This window comes from Cricetulus griseus (genome assembly GCF_003668045.3).
Source record: "Cricetulus griseus strain 17A/GY chromosome 1 unlocalized genomic scaffold, alternate assembly CriGri-PICRH-1.0 chr1_0, whole genome shotgun sequence".
NCBI classification, from domain to species: Eukaryota; Metazoa; Chordata; class Mammalia; order Rodentia; family Cricetidae; genus Cricetulus; species Cricetulus griseus.
Genome location: NW_023276806.1, coordinates 17,166,791 through 17,183,406, shown reverse-complemented (window position 1 = coordinate 17,183,406; position 16,616 = coordinate 17,166,791). Strand labels below are relative to the sequence as shown.

At 40.2% G+C, this 16,616-nt stretch overlaps 1 pseudogene; it reads left to right on the top strand.

Moving 5' to 3' along the window:
- The first annotated feature begins 3,169 nt into the window (after positions 1 to 3,169).
- LOC100766265 lies at positions 3,170 to 14,108 on the top strand (annotated as a pseudogene).
- Positions 14,109 to 16,616: the final 2,508 nt, after the last annotated feature.

The window sequence follows — 16,616 nt, the reverse complement described above, 5'->3', positions numbered from 1 at the left end:
AGGTCCTGCCCCGGATGATATGACAGACTTTGGGGATCCCCCATGGAGAGCCTCACCCTCCCTGGGGAGTGGAGGAGGGGATAGTGAGGGGCTTGGTTGGGGGCAGGGGAGGAGGGGAGGGAGAGAGAGCTGGGACTAACATGTGAAGCAGACTTGTGCATATATATATATATATATATATAATATATATATATATATATGCACAAGTGAATAATGAAACAAAATGAAAGGCTAGGTTCTCAGCCAAGGCTTCTGGTTGGAGTAGAGGCCATCTTCAGTGCTTTGCTTAGTCCGTCCATCAGGATCCTACTGTTATCTCAAACTTTCTGTGTCCCATGTAGCTACCCCTGCCATGACTTGGGTAGAGGATGCTGAAGATCTTTTAGCTCTCACTATATTTACTGTACTGGACTTCTTCACCATACTTCTGCTTCTAATTCCACTGTTTCTGTGGCTTGGAATCTGTTGCTACAATCCAAACCACACCAGGTTCCACACTCTTTTGAGGGATTCTAGGAATTCCCTTACCAGATTTGAGTTGCTTCCCCCACCCCAGTCTATTGCTCTGAAGGGGATGTTATAACAGTTTCTAGGATGGGCAGCTGATGGGGGAGGTCCTCCTACATATATGTTTCTCTTATTGGTTGATGAATAAAACACTGTTTGGCCAATAGCCCGTAGATGCAGGAAGATAAGTGAGACAAGGAGACAAGAGGAAGGCTGGGAGACAGGTGCTGCAAAGAGACGCCATGTAGCAGAGGAAGGAGTAACAGGTTTGGACCCTTCTCCAGTAAGCCAAGACCAAGTGGAAATACATAGATTTATAGAAATGAGTTAATAATTAAGACAGCTAGCCAATAAGAAGCCCTAGCCATCGCCCAACAGTTGTATAATTGATATAAGTCTCTGTGTGCTTCTTTGGGGCTGAAACAGCTTTGACACTTGTCAGGACAAGAAAACTCCAGCAACAGGCAGGATTTTCCTGGGACTGAAACACATCTCATGCTGGGGGCCAGTTTCCAAGGCAAATGTCAGGTACGCTGCAGGTCTTCTAACTCCAGTGTCTCTCCCATCTCATTTCAGATTCTCTAACAGGCACAGCTCTTCCAAGGAGGGCTGAGCTAAAGGTTCTGATTCTTTGCTGCTGCCTCATGAAGGGAGTTATTTTTCCAACTGTTGGTAGCAACTCGATTGCTTTCACAACTACAGGAGACTGTATGGACAAAACCCACTTTTGATCATCGAGGATGGCAGATGTACTGGCTGGTTTTGTTGTCAACTTGACATTAGGGAGGAATGATGAGATCCAGCTGAAGGCATTTCCTCAATTAGTGATCATGTGGGAGGGCCCACCCCATGGTGGATAGTGCCATCACTTGGCTGTTGGTCCTGGGTTCTATAAGAAAGCAGGCTGAGCAAGTCAGGGAAACAAGCCAGTAAGCAGGAGTTCTTAATGGCCTCTGCATCAGCTCCTATCTCCAGGATCCTGCCTTGTTTGAGTTCCTGTCCTGACTTATCCTTATCTTTATTCTTCAGTGATGAACAGCAATGTGGAAATGAAGACAAATAAACCCTTTCCTCCCCAACTTTCTTTTTGATCATAGTGTTTTACCATAGCAATAGAAACCATAAGACAGCAGAGTATCAGTTCTGTGACCTTCTTGACAAATAAATAAGAATAATCGCTACATCCCAAACCAAAGTGTGACAAATATCAGAAAGATAAAATGTGACGGGTATTCTACAAAATGACTCACTTACGCCCTTCAAAAATGCCCACACAATGATAAGGAATAAATGCCTCCCAAAGATGAGAGGAAGTCAGGGAGTCATCTGGTGATTAGCAAGTTATCCTGGATTCAGTCATGCAGCAAGAAAAGGACATTATTAGACAGATGATTAAAAATATTGGGGGGGGGTCTATGGCATGCAGGTTCATGAGGTACTATAAAAATGTTTCAATTTTTGTTTCTACCATATTACTGTGATTACAGAAATTGTTAGGATGTGGAAAGTCTTACATGGGAAGTCTAAAACAGTTCAACTTTTGTGGATACCTATGGCCTTCAAAATCCACGTAGTTTTAAATGGAAACAGTTACCTGCTAAGACAGCCATGAAGGCCTCTAGGCCACTTAAAAATAAGCAAAGAACAAGTTTCAAGTTCCCAGTATGGAATGTTTTGCTTCATGTTCTATTTAATAATTTCTTGAAGTTAAGATATAATTATATCATTTCTCCCCTCCTCTCTCCAAGGAGCTCTCTAATGAATCACCCCTTGCTCTCTCTCAAATCCATGGCCTCTTTTTCTTTGATTCTACACACACACACACACACACACACACACACACACACACACACACACACACACACACACTCCTAAATCTGTAAACACAATCTGCTTCATTTTTATAATGTTACTTGGATGTATGTGATTTCAGGGTTGACCACTTCGTTCTGGATAACCAACTGGACAGTTCTTGTGTGGGAAACAATATTTATCCCAATCTTGGCATTCCTTAGTTGCCTATAATGCTTTGTTTTTGGTTCATGCCCCATGAGATTTTCCCCTTTGATGTTAGCTATTGGTGTCGTCTTTCTTTGGGTCTTGTTTAGCCAGCCAAGTTGTTGAGACTTTGTAGCTTCCCAGTCATTTCTAGGAGCCACACTGTCACACCAGACTTCCTGTTTTTCTGTCTCTTAAATCTTTTCATCCCCTTTCACCCCTTGCATGATGTTCCCTGAGCTTTAGGTGCAGGAGTTATGTTACAGATGCATCATCTGGGTCTGGGTACCATAACATCATTTGTTCTCTGTGCTTTGATTGGTCATAGTTTCTATGTAATGATCTCCATCTGTTGCAAAGAAAAGTTTCTTTGATGAGGGATGACAGCTGAACTGAGCTGTGGTATAAAGATAAATATTTAAAATGCAGTTAGGAATTATGTTGGTTTAGTAAAATGGCAGAAGTACGGTCTCCTCCAAGAACCATGGCCTCATTAGCCTCAGGCACTTGGGTGGGTTCCCAGCAAAGGTATGCATTCCACCACTGAACACTTGGTTTATAATGCAATGCTGGTCATAGTCAAGTCATTGAGTTGAGTTCTTCTAACTGACACAGAACTTTTTCTTGTTTTATCATTTCTTACAAACATAAGGGCACTGTGGAAATGACCTCAGAAATCAATATGCCAGGCCCAGTGTGCCTCATTGAGAACTCTGATCAGCAATTGGCAGCCAACCAAGAAGTGCTGAAGATACTATCGATCAGCCTGTGGTGGTGGTAGCAATAGTGGGCTTATACCACACAGGAAAATCCTACCTGATGAAAAAGCTGGCTAGAAAGCAGAAGGGTGAGTGCCAACAGCACAGCTCTGTTGAGTCCCCATGTGCCCTCTCCTACTGTGAGCATCCAGCAAGTAGAGAGGAGTACAAAAAGTCAGAGACACTGGTAATATGGGATGGTTTGTGTCCACCAGTGGACTTGCTCTTTTCTGAATTAGTCTTCTCACTGGTTCCTTCCACACACCCACCACTTCCATATTTAAAGGTATAAGTGTGTTTTAATTGAAGAAATGATACATTCATAGAGAAAGTCAACTTACTTTATGATGAGTTATAAAATATTTATTAGAATGTTCATCTAGGAAAAGCAAGTGTCCACTGATGTCTAAGGTAGAAATGAATGACTGACTGATCAGCATTGGGTGTTCTGCCCTCTCTTTTCCTAGGCTTATATTTTTTAAAATTATAATTGTTTGTCTGATGGCTCATCCTTCTTACTGGATAGCTCTACATATAAATTAACCCATTTCCAATATTCTATATTTTATCAGGATGGCTCGTGACTTGTTACCTCACATCTTGCTTCCCTGGCGTCTGCTTGACTCTGCCTTCTTTCTCTATTTCTGTTTGGATTTCCAACCTAGCTATATTCTACTTCCCTGTCATAGGCTCAAACAGCTTTATTTATCAACCAATAAAAGCAACACATATTTGCAACATACAGAAGGACATCCCACATCATCTCCCCTTTTCCATCTAATTAAAAAAGAAGGTTTTAACTTTAACATAGTAAAGTTATATGTAACAAAACAGTTATCAATCAAGAATTATAGTTACAATATTTAGTTCTTTGCATTTGGCAAAATTAAGGAAAATATTCTATCATCTCTCCTGTCTTTATGAGTCTGAAGTTTTATATCTAATTTATCTTTTATCATAACCAAGGAAAAGTTAACTATAGCTATCTGTCTTCAACTCCATCAAAGAACCCAGAAGGATATAATATTACCTAACTAAACTGGAAGTGTATTGTAAGCAACTTCCAAAACTCTAGAAATGACAGAGCCTGGACAATCACCCAAAGTTCTTCTGTAATGTTGGGGAATCAATCTTCAGCCCTATCTGGCAGACATTTCACTGAAGCAGGAAATTTGAAGATCTGTTCTGCCAAGCACTGGCAAAGTTTTGTCAATTGTTTTCTTCTGTGTCTTGCAGAATGTCTGGCAGTTTCTTCTGTGAAACAGGAACCCTGAAGGACCATCCCTTCTTGTTTTGGCAAGTTCAGCAGTCACTTTCCTGTGGCTCATGCATGTCCAGTTTATACAGCATACAGTCAAACAGTCCAGGCAAGAGCAGTTTTTGCCCAAATGCTAGTCTGGTCATATTGAAAGCAAATTTCATAAGGAGCTTCTTTGATGCCCATCATCATCTTGAAGCAATTGGTACTGCCAGGAGCAGACATGTCTCACTCTCAAGAAAAATCTAAGTTCTTAAAATATTTTAAATGCCATATTCTATAGGTCTTTGAAGTGATCGACAATTACCTATCTAGGCTTGCATTTAAAAACAATACTTGTTACAGATTGGGCTCCTGTAAATGTAAATATATTAATTCCAATAAGATTTCATGAAGCATGTGCTGTTTATCTCCCTATCTCATTCCCACTCTGCAGGCTTCCCTCTGGGCTCCACGGTGTAGTCTCATACCAAGGGCATCTGGATGTGGTGTCTCCCTCATCCCCAGAAGCGAGGCCACACCATAGTTCTGCTTGACACTGAGGGCCTGGAAGACATGGAAAAGGTACATCAAATTCTACTCATGGTGCATCAGTAGCCCACCATGTATCCTTCACTCCCAATCTTTCATTTATGCTCCTGGTGAATCAAATTAGTATATCATTCTTCAACTCACCTGACATAGGAACCAAGAGTAGACACTGAAGTCAATTGATTAGTAGCCATTCAGCCTTAATAATAATAACTGACAATATTTTTTGCCATTTTTCTTTTCCACCATCACACAATGTTTGATGAGACTTTTAGTGGTGTCTCTAAGCTTGACTATACATTTTCTGAACATGTCTGATTCTTAAGTGTGAACCCGTGGAATTGCTAAGAATTGTAACTTTTACATAGCATTATCAGGCTATGAGAGAAAAAAAGATTGAAAGGCATTTAACTAAGGGCTTGCTTACAGTTTCAGAAGCTTAGTCCATTGTCATCATGGCAGGGAGCATGGCAGCAGGAATAGCAGGCATGGTGCTGGAACAGTAGTTGAGAGATACATCCTGATCCACAGGCAGCAGGAAAATGGAGAAACAGAGAGACAGAGAGAAGAGCGAGACAGAGACTGGCCCTGCATTGGGCTTTGGAAACCACAAAACCCACCCCCATCCTCACCCCCATGACACAACTAGGCTACATCTCTGAATCCATCCATGGTGACTAAGCATTTAAACATATGACTATGGAGGCCATGCTCTTAGAAACCACCACAACTTGCAGTAACATCATTTTTCATGGAGGATCAGGTCACTACTCTTGCCAGTCTGAGACACACAAAACTCTATTAAAGGACCTAACTTTCAGTAGTGCTAAAATGTCCCTGTGGTGGTTTGAAAGAAAATGCCCCTCCAAAGAGGGTGGCACTGTCATGAGGCTTTTTGATTAGGTGTGGCCTTCTGGAAGACATGTGACACTGTAGAGGTGGGCTTTGAGGTTTCATTTATGCTCAAGCCATGCCCGGTGTCACAGACCACTTTCAGTTGCCAGGGTAAGATGGAGAACTCTCAACTACCTCTCTAGCACCAGGTCTGCTTGCATGCTGCCATGTCTCACCTTGAGGATAATGGACTGACTTTCTGAACTCTAAGCCACCCAATTAAATGATTTCTTTTATAAGAGTTGCTGTGGGTATGGTGTCTTGTCCCAGCTATAGAAGCCCTAACTAGTACAGTCCCTTACCATATAACATATTTTGTGACTGAAATCCAGCATGCCAGTTTAGATTTAGCAACTGATCAACATGACCTTTAAGTGTGAATGTCCTTTATGCTCTCATATACATAGGTATGAATCTTCTTATTTTAATTACTAAACATTCTTCGAAACATTGAACACGTAGAAAACTATTATATAGTATAAATGGCTTACTTTAATGCCGTAGCTAATGCGGAACAGATAAAGGCTCATCTTTGGCTACTTGAATTGATGGACAGTCTCTTAGTCACTGTTCTTCACTCTCTGATCTGCAGGGAGACAACCAGAATGACTGCTGGATCTTTGCCTTGGCAGTCCTCCTCAGCAGCACCTTCATCTACAATGGCATAGGAACCATTAACCAGCAGGATATGAACCAACTGTAGTATCCTTTTGGTGTGTTCTATAAAAGTACTAAACCTAGGAACGGCAGCTTCTAATTTTATGAGGTAGACAGGCAGGAAGGATAGAGGAAGTTAGATATTCATTTTCTTCTTACCATCTGGGTTTACCTCAGTCTTCAACACAATTTCAAGCTTTCCTGACACATATGGCCTTAAACACAGCCACATACTCCTCAGAAAATCCCTGTCTGGATTAATATCCCACATCTGTCAAAATCCTCAACATTAGTTAGCCACTGCTATCCTTGTCTAATTTTTGTCTCTAGGTGCTGTCATGTAGCCTCAAGGCCTTCTGGAGCTCCTATGTGTCAGTTGCCATCAAGTTTATAGTTATAATGACATTCAATCTTTTGCATTTAGCTGCCTTCATGTAGATATGTAAGACAATTGGAACTCCAAACTTACACAATGTCTCCTTTCCTGTTTCTTATTACAATAAAATTTTGACATCATTTGAAAAATTGCTCAGATTTAAAACATAGAAATCACTTGATATAGCCATTTCCTAGTACATTGGAAATTATTTATCCCCAAATTTCTCAGTTCCATTAGCAAACCTACTTCCTTAGACTGACATATTCTCTACACATCTTCCACATAAGACTCTAGTCTAAGCTTTCTTGTCTCTTGTCTTGGACATATCAATTGCCACATTATTATTTGCTTATACTTTTGATTCCCAAGTACATTCCCAGCCTGTATGATCTTCCAAAATGATGCTGTATCATATCTTCTCTATATAAAGTCTACAGTGCTTTCCCTTTAGTGCAAATCAAACTGAAGACTTGTGTCTGTTTAACTTAGATGTCCTGTGTGTATGTCTTTTGGGAATTCTGCCCCACTACACCAGAAATCATGATTTATGCTCACCATAAAACCATGCTTTCCTGTTTAAGCATACAGCATTTACAAGTGATGTGACCTCTGTTTGCAATCTCCTTCCACTATACTTCCCAGGGCTGGATCTGTTGATTCATTTGGACTCCTGATAACCTCGGATCTCAGATTGTACAAATAACCCTTTGAAAAACTCCATGAGTAAGCTCCCCATGCAAATGCATGTATTGAGTCACTATTTATTTCTTGGGCTAATTCATTTTTCTGCATCATAACCCTATGCAATATCTGAGGACTTTTTGTGTTTTATTCATTTATTTATTGTCTGTCTCTTTCAGTTAGACATAAACTTTGTGTGTTGGCATTGTCTCGCTTTTTTATATATAAATTTTATTTAAGTTAGAAACAATCATATTTTATGTATCAATCAAAGTTCCCTAACATCCTCCCATTCCCCCACACTAGTGCTTTCACTTTAGTGAAAATCAAACTGGAGACCATCCCCCATTCACTCCTCAGGGATGGTGAAGCCTTCCATGAGGGATTATCAAAGTCTCTCAAGTTATCTGGGGCAGTGTCTAGGCCGTCCCCCATGTATCTAGGCTAAGAGAATTCCTCCACGAGGAATGTGCTCCGTGGGGAATGTGTCCCTTTGTGCACTGGGGATAAAAATACTGGTTCCACTTCCAGTGGCCAAGTAGACTGCCCAGACCTCCTAGCTGACACCCACATTCAGAGTGCTTGGTTTGGTCCTATGTTAGTTCCTCAGCTGTCAGACTGGGGTCCATGAGCTCCCATTTGTTCAGATCAGCAGTGTCTGTGGGTTTTCTCTGCATGGTCTTGAAAGCTTTGTTCATCACTCCTCCCTCTCTACAACTGGATTCCAGGAGTTTGGTTCAATGCTTAGCTGTGGGTGTCTGCTTCTGCTTCCATCAGCTACTGGAAGAAGGCTCTAGGATGGCATAAATGGTAGTCATCAATCTCATTGTAGAGAAGGGCATTTACTGTATATTCTCCACTATTGGTTAGATTCTTAGTTGGGGTCATTCTTGTGGCTCTCTGGACATTTCCCTAGTGCTAGATTGCTCTTTAAACCTATAAAGCTCCTTCTACTAAGGTATTTCTTTTCTTGCTTTCCTCTATTCTTTCCCCGATTCAATCTTGCTGATCCCTCATGTTCTCCTCCCCTTTCCTCTTCTTCCATCCTCTTTCTCCTCCCTCTCACCCCATCCCCCCCACGCTCCCAATTTACTCAGGAGTTCTTGTCCCTTTCCTCTTCTCTTGGGGACCATGCATGTCTCTCTTAGGGCCCTACTTGTTTTCTAACTTCTCTGGTCATGTGTATTGTAGGCTGGTAGTCATTTGTTCTATGTTTAATATTCATATTTGAGTGAGTATATACCACTCACTCATATGGAGTAGATTTAAATGGTCATTGGGTTAGGCTAAGATTATGGCAGCAGAAATTGTCCAAGTGAGATGGCAGCTAATATATTTTGATGTCAAATTCAAAAGTTTTCATTATAGTGACATTTGACAATGTGATAGGACTAAGAACGACTTATAAATATGTTACTTGAGATTGAAACTCAGCACTTCTTTCATGTTATGGTCTTTCTTGAAATAGTAATATCAGGAGGGAGAACTGCTTTTGGAGTAGATGAAGTTGTTTGCTTAACATGGACTTTTCCCTCATATGTATAATAAAGTCATGCAGCTTCCTGATTAAGAACATAAGTTAGATAGTAGAATGTTTTGCTAACACAAAGTTCTTGGTTTAATTCCAGTACCACATGAACTCGTATGGCTGTGATAACCTGTAATCTTAGTTTTGCAGGTGTAGAGGCAGGAGGAGCAAAAACAGAAATGCAAGGTCATCATTGACTTCATATCAAGGTTAAGGAGAGTCTTAGAAACTTCCGACTATTTCGATAAGTAACCAAAAAAGTGAACACACACACACACACACACACACACACACACACACACACACACACACACACACACACACCATGTAAATGGAGATATAAGAAAAAAGAAGAAAAGCAATGATTTATCTCAACCATAGAAACAGGAAAACAAGTTCAGGGTGGAGTCAGTGAACTCTTGGACAGGTAGTACCTAAAGCTGCTCTAATTGCCTGAGAACTGTTTCCTGGGATGAGGAGCTTTCAGGGCTACAAATAGCAAAGATTTGGGGAGACTTAGATGTCCTCTTTATTTTATAGCTTTTGTGAAAAATATCTGGATAGACCCATTTACATAGTGTAGAAACAGTACTAGTAGCATGTACCAATATAAAGAAAGGAAGGAAGAAAGGATGAAAAAGCAACAACAAAAAAGACACCCAACAACAACAAAAGAGGAGGAAGAGAAAGTTTTCTCTTTGGCCATTTAATAAGAGAGACAGGAAAGATAACGAGAAAGGATTGGAAAAAGAAGAGTGATAAAAATGAGTAGACATAGTGTCTCACACCATCCAAAAACTACCCTTGATCCAATACAAAGTCTATTTCTGGAATAAATACAGAAGCAGTAAAAATAAGCTTTAATATCCTCTGGATATATAGGTTAATTTGTTATTCACTTGATGTTCTTTCTCAGAAAATCCTACAAAACACAACTGAAAACTATGTACTCTGTCCAGCAATTAATAGTCAGTTTTAAAAACTCTTCTATGTAGGTCTAGAGAGCCTGGTGCTGACCTATGTCAAAGCCATCAGCAGTGGAGAACTACCCTGCATGGAAAATGCCATCCTGGCTTTGGCCCAGATAGAGAACTCAGCTGCAGTGCAAAAGGTCATTGAACACTACGAAGAACAGATGAACCAGAAGGTTCAGCTGCCAACAGAAACCCTCTGGGAGCTTCTGGACCTGCACAGACCAATTGAGAGTGAGGCCATTGAGGTCTTCATGAAGAATTCTTTCAAAGATTTAGACCAAAAGTCCCAGAAGGAATTATGGGTATGGGTGGTACCCAAAACCCTAAGACAAAGAAACACATGGGTCTTTTTTGGGATTAGTCTCCAATACAGCAACACTCAGTAATGCACACAGATTTGCAATGGGTACTGAAAGATTATATTCTGCTGGAGTTTAATAAAAAAGATAGCACAATAGTTAACCACATCTCAACAAAATTTCAGTCTGTTTATAATAAAAATATATGGGTGTTTAATCAGTGATGATTCCACCCTCATAAAACCCAGGTAAGATTTAATTACATATTATTTCCAAGCATTACTGGCTTTAAAAGTGCTAAATATTTCTTCCCTTCTATACACAAGGAAGAAGTAAGAAATAACCCAGCCACTCTAATGACTCAATCATGTTCTGCATTCCTTTGTTGTATTCAAGAACCTCAGTATATGGTGACCTTTTCCAGGCTAGATTCATGTTCTAAAGCCACTGGTAGTAATTATATGATTATTTGATTTTTGACTGAAATTTAATCCTACCCTTATTGTATGAAGTATAATATATATTCAAAATAGTATATTTTACCCATGATATCAGACAAGAAAGTACAGCTGAGTCTTCAAAGAAGTTAGAGAGACAAATGCAAGCAAAGGAAATGAAAATATCAGAAACCAGAAAAATTCCATAAGAATAAATTGATTCTTTTTTATATTCTGTTTTCTCTGTGGCAAAAAAAACATTATAAGGACATAAAGTGACAGGCCAGGGGCTTGACAAGGCAGTGGGTGTCTTGGAGGGACTCAAAAAGACCTGATGTTTATTTTTCTTTGCATAAGTTAGAAAGTCAGTAGGTGGTTTTAAGCATTGCTGTCAGTTACTGTTCTATTGAGGTGAAGAGACACCACAAACAAGGGAAGTCTTATAAAAGAAATCATTTAATTTTGGGCTTGCTTACACCTTCAGAGGGTTGGTCGGTTATCATCGTGATGAGGAGTATGGTGGCACACAGGCGGGCATGGTTCTGAAAAAGTAGTTGAGAGCTTTATATCCTGACCTGCAGACAGCAGCCAGAGAGAGAGAGAGAGAGAGAGAGAGAGAGAGAGAGAGAGAGAGAGAGAGAGAGAGAGAGAGACATTGGCTTTTCAAACCTCAAAGCCAGCTCCCAGTGACACACAATATTCTGGATGTGCTGAGAATGGTCTGCAGCAGTCATTCTGGCAGAAGGAAGGTGTTCTGAGGCCAGCAGGTTCGGATGGAGCAGAAGGCCCATTGAAGTTCCTGGTTAACACTTCAGGAAGTACATGGCCACCACAAAACAAACACAATGGTATTATTGTAGACTTTTTTTTTCATATTGCTTTGTTTGGGCATTACTATTGTCTTGTTGGTCTTTTGCTTATATATTACGGTTTCCACTTTTGTGTTTTAGTAGGGTTTGTTTTGTGCGTGTCAGTTTCTTGGTGTTCTTTTTCTTCTTTCTTTTTTGAGGGATTGTTTTTTGTTTACCTGTTTTGATTATATATATTATATATATATATATATATATATATATATATATCATGGTAACACATGGGATAAATACTTTGAGGGGAATAAGACATCAAAGATACAGCTAGATGAATGGAGTCACGTGTTAGGGAAGTTTGAACAACTGGAAATGATTAAGTGCGGGGCGGGAGGGGGGAACTTGGGTTGATTTTGAAAACTTCAACTTGAAATACTGTTTGAATCACAAAGTATTTCTTCATAGTCGATAGCATTAAACTGAATTAAGAGACTATGCTATGGTTTATCTCCAACTCACATTCTTATTTTCTCCCTCTAATATCTTTTGACATCTAGGCTGAAGAGAGGCTGATAATGTACTTTGAGAGTAAGGAGGAAGTGGTGAACACTCTTCCAAAGGTGGATTAGTCACTCACAGAAAAGGAAAAGCAGGTTGAAGGTGAGAGAAATTATTGGTATTTGATGCAGTATTGGGCCATTTGAGGTCATCATTGCAGAGAAGAATGACAAGTGTCTCTCTTTGCTTCATGGTGGCTGCTTTTAGTCTGATAGATGTGGCCATCTCCATCCTTGTTAACTGGGCAAATATTCTACAGGAAATTTTCTTCAATGATAGGATTTTTCCCTCTCAAGTGGTAAAAGACAAAAGCAGCTAATAAATTTCACTTTTTGTCTTATTTGCTTTTTATTTTCTCAGGGGAACGTATAAGGGATGAATCTGCAAACAGAGAATTGAAACAAATACAAAAGAAGCATAAGCTTATATGATGGAAGCGAAGGAAAAGAGTTACCAGGAGCATATGAAACAGCTGACTGGGAAGATGCAGCAGGAGCGGGAAGAGTTAATGGCAGAGCAACAAAACACCATATCCTTTAAACTTAATGTACCTGGCTACATCATTTAAAATTTCAGTTTCTGCAGTCCAATCAACAATGTATATCAGGAGCCTGAGGCATTAGGTTCACAAGGCCAAGGCTTGGCTGGATTGTGAATGGAGAGTCTGTACTGCCCCTGCCCCCTGCCAATACAAGGGTAATAACCTCAAATACCCCAAAGTGGAGTGAATCATTCATATTCTCTATTATATTCTCATCCCCTTTCTCGGGCTACCTCTGGCCCTTTAAGGCTGCTATTGCTGGATGAAATCCTTTATCAGGGTATCACTATTAAAGAGTAGTTTTGAATCGAAGATCCTCTTTATGTGTTTTATGGGATTTCTGTGACTGAATATTCAACTTATCTATCAAGGATTATTTTTTTCTCATGTGCTAGATGGAGAAGTTGGACTTTCCATATGTAAAATGATTTTTTCATCAAACTATATGATATAGTATCCAACTCCTTTCTTTTCTACTGAATGGAGCCCATTCCTGCCACACCTAGCAGAACCTTATCCCTGTAAGTATCCTAAAGAGTAGAGACAGTCCCAGACCACCAAAGAAATGGTTCAATGCTCACAGGGCCAGGAATGTCCTGTTTTCTGGGCATCCCTTCACATCTGTACCTAGGCTCCATGGCTGTTAATAAAAAGCTGTGTGAGCACTGAAGACCATAGTGGCTTCAAAGCATTTCCTCTCCTGTCTTGGACACTAAAAGTTTGGACATATACTAAATTCCTTGATTGAATGCTTGCCCTAACCCTGAATGAGATGGTAAGCCTCCACTTTTTTTTTTGCCCATCTTTATCCCCTTCTTAGATGTGTCTGTGAGTCCACACTACACAGATAAGAGATGAGGAAAGAAAGAAGAGGGAAGCTGGTGTTGGTTTTATAGAAAATTATGTTTTATGTGAGTCAAAGGCTCCCAGAATGGGACCTGAGAGTTGTGAGCTGCTGGTGTTTTAGGAACCATTAGACTGAGTTTCTACAGCTGCACAAAGCATAGGAAATCTATTGCTATAAGTAGGGAGCAGGATAGAGAAATTATGGATGGTTAAGGAAGGAAAAGATTTTGAGAAAAATTTTCAAAATTCCTCCAGGGTTTAGTATAACTTTCAAAGGAGGGCTTGTGAGAGACCCTCTGAGGAACACGGGAAACTGTGTGAGTTCAGTCTCCATCTCCATTTTAGGAACAGGAACGGCTGCTCAAGGAAGGATTTCAGAATGAGAGCAGGAAACTTCATCAAGAGATTGAGAAAATCAAGAGCACCGAGCCACCTTCAGAATGCACCATACTTTAAAATTCAAATGAACTTCACCTCTGTACCCAGGTCTTACTCATCGAGGAATTTTCTGCTGGGTCAACTTTGGACTGTGAAGCAACATGACATTGAGCTATACTATTGTGCATTTATTGGGAGGAGGGTGAAAATAAAATTAACGAAGTGAAGTTTAAGCATAAAAATAGTGTTTTGATTATGAAGTGTTTCAGTTAATGTTTATATTACAACTAAAGAGTAACTAAATTAGTAACTAAAGAGTAAATAGATCTTTACTTGGTTCTTATATTTGAAATTATAAATATAGATTCCTTTAGACATGTTAAATTATATCATTGGAATTTTTTATTGCACAGTGATATGGCAGGTCTCTTTGGGTAGACCTTTTGTATCATACACACAAGCAATCAAGGATTCTCTTTGTCCTAAGCTGAGGTCGCCATGTTGTACATGTGAGGAAAAGGTGAACACACCTATAGGACACAGTGGAGATTCACACTTGTTCTGTGCTCCCTGGTTTTCATGATGTCTACTGACAAGGACATCTGTGTGGACTCTGATATTTGTTCCAAGTGTGGACACTGGCCAGTTCTCAATGTGGAAAGGGTGTGCGGTTGCTGGATGAGTAGAGAAGGACCATAGGAGAGTGGCAGAGAAAATTTCCCTCCATGCAGAATGCATATGCGAGTGGAAGTTTCCCCTCCCGTTTAGAGGCCTTCTTGCCTTGCACCATGCTCCAACCATGGTTCCTTTCTAATCTCCCTCTTTTTAACAGTTTAAAAGTTTTTCTCCTACAGTTTTAGAATGGCTTCTACAACCACAGAATGGGCAACTCAAAATAAATTCCTTTCTATTCTTCCAAGGATCATGCCCGCAGTCCCACCTGTTCGGAAACTCATCTCTCTCTATATATCTGTGTCACACTACTATGACGTCCTTTGCAAATCTCTGAGGATTAAATGCCTTCTCCAACAAAGCAGAAGCACAGATTAAGTGGAATCTGTAAATAAAAGTGATCAGTCTACTGTGATTGTTTTAACTGTTGCTATACCTTGTTCACAAAGTGAGAGAATCCTCTTCTGAATTTTAATGAGCAGGGAGTTGATTTGAAGAGTGTCAGCTATCACAGTCTCCCAATGATGAGGGCATTGGCTCTGCATGTTAACATTCAGAATAAAAGCACCCCACAAAGAAAGTGTTGAAGTTGTGGGTCTCACCACTCTCATGGGATATAGAAACACAAAAACACTTTCAGTATAATTCTTTTGCTTTTGCTGGCCTCATATCCATGGACACAATTCTGAGGCTACGTTAACTTATAAAATTATGGCAGTGGTACAGTGTTTCCTCAATGTACTTTTGAGGGCACATTTGTATCATGTGGGCTTGTTGAGATGGCCTAACACTTGTAGCTGGAAAACTAAGAATCAGGCCTATTGTCTGATCAGTGTTTGGCCAGATGGAACTTTTTAAGTGCTGGTCAGTGGGTAGATCAACATGATGTTTAATTAGATATCTCCCATCATTGCCAGCCTGGTGGGAGATTCCAAAGGCTCACAGACATCTCAGAGGTTTAGAGCTGGCAGTGACTTTCTTAGGCCTCTCAGATGTTATTTCCATTCAGGGGTTTCGAGAAAAGGCTCTGATTCACTTGTCTGTAAGAAAGCAGGCTACAAAGAAGACTGGAGAACCTGCCCCTCAGATTAGAAACAAAGTGATACAAGAATGACTGGAAATCTGGCCCCTAAGCTTAGAAACAACTCCCAAATCCTTTTTGTTTGCTTTTAAGCTCCACATGATTGACAAATATTCAAGAAGTGCTAAATTGTTTGGCTATTGTGCAATGTTAAGAGATTATGTTAACAGACTTTCCTAATCCAAAAGGCAAACAAACCAGCTGATTTTCCAGTATTTGATAAGTTTAAAAGAACTCAGACTCACTTCCACTTTCAGAAATACTTTCTCTTCCTCCCTCCCTCCTTCCCTCCCTCCCTCCCTCCCTCCCTCTCCCTCCCTCTCCCTTTCCTTTTCCCCTCTATTCTTCCCTCTATTCCTCCTTTCCTCCCTCTCGTTTCCTTCTCCCTCACTGTTCCTTCTAACTCTACCCTTTTCTTTCTTTCCATCTTTATTCTTTCATAGTATAGAGAAATGGGTTTTAAACAAATCCATAGTGTAATCTGAACTGTGCAATCCCTTGCTACCTTCATGCAGCTCAATGGGGTGGGGGTGGGGCAACTTCACAAAACAAACACTAATGGACTAAAAGGTAATGGGGAGTGACTTCAACAGCAAGCCCTTCTCAGTAAATGCATCACCTTAGCTTTCTAAACATCCACAAAACTCTGGAGTTAAGAGCACCGTTATCAGTCTCTCGTTGACCAATTTGAGGCTTTGGCTCACCCCTTACTCCTCTCAAGTGGTTGAGCCATTTCTTCTGTTCTGTGTTTCCACTTTCACTTTCATCTTCCTAAACACAGCTCTTTTTATCGAGCTAACTCCTCCTAAGTTCTGTGGTGAAAATCTGGAACT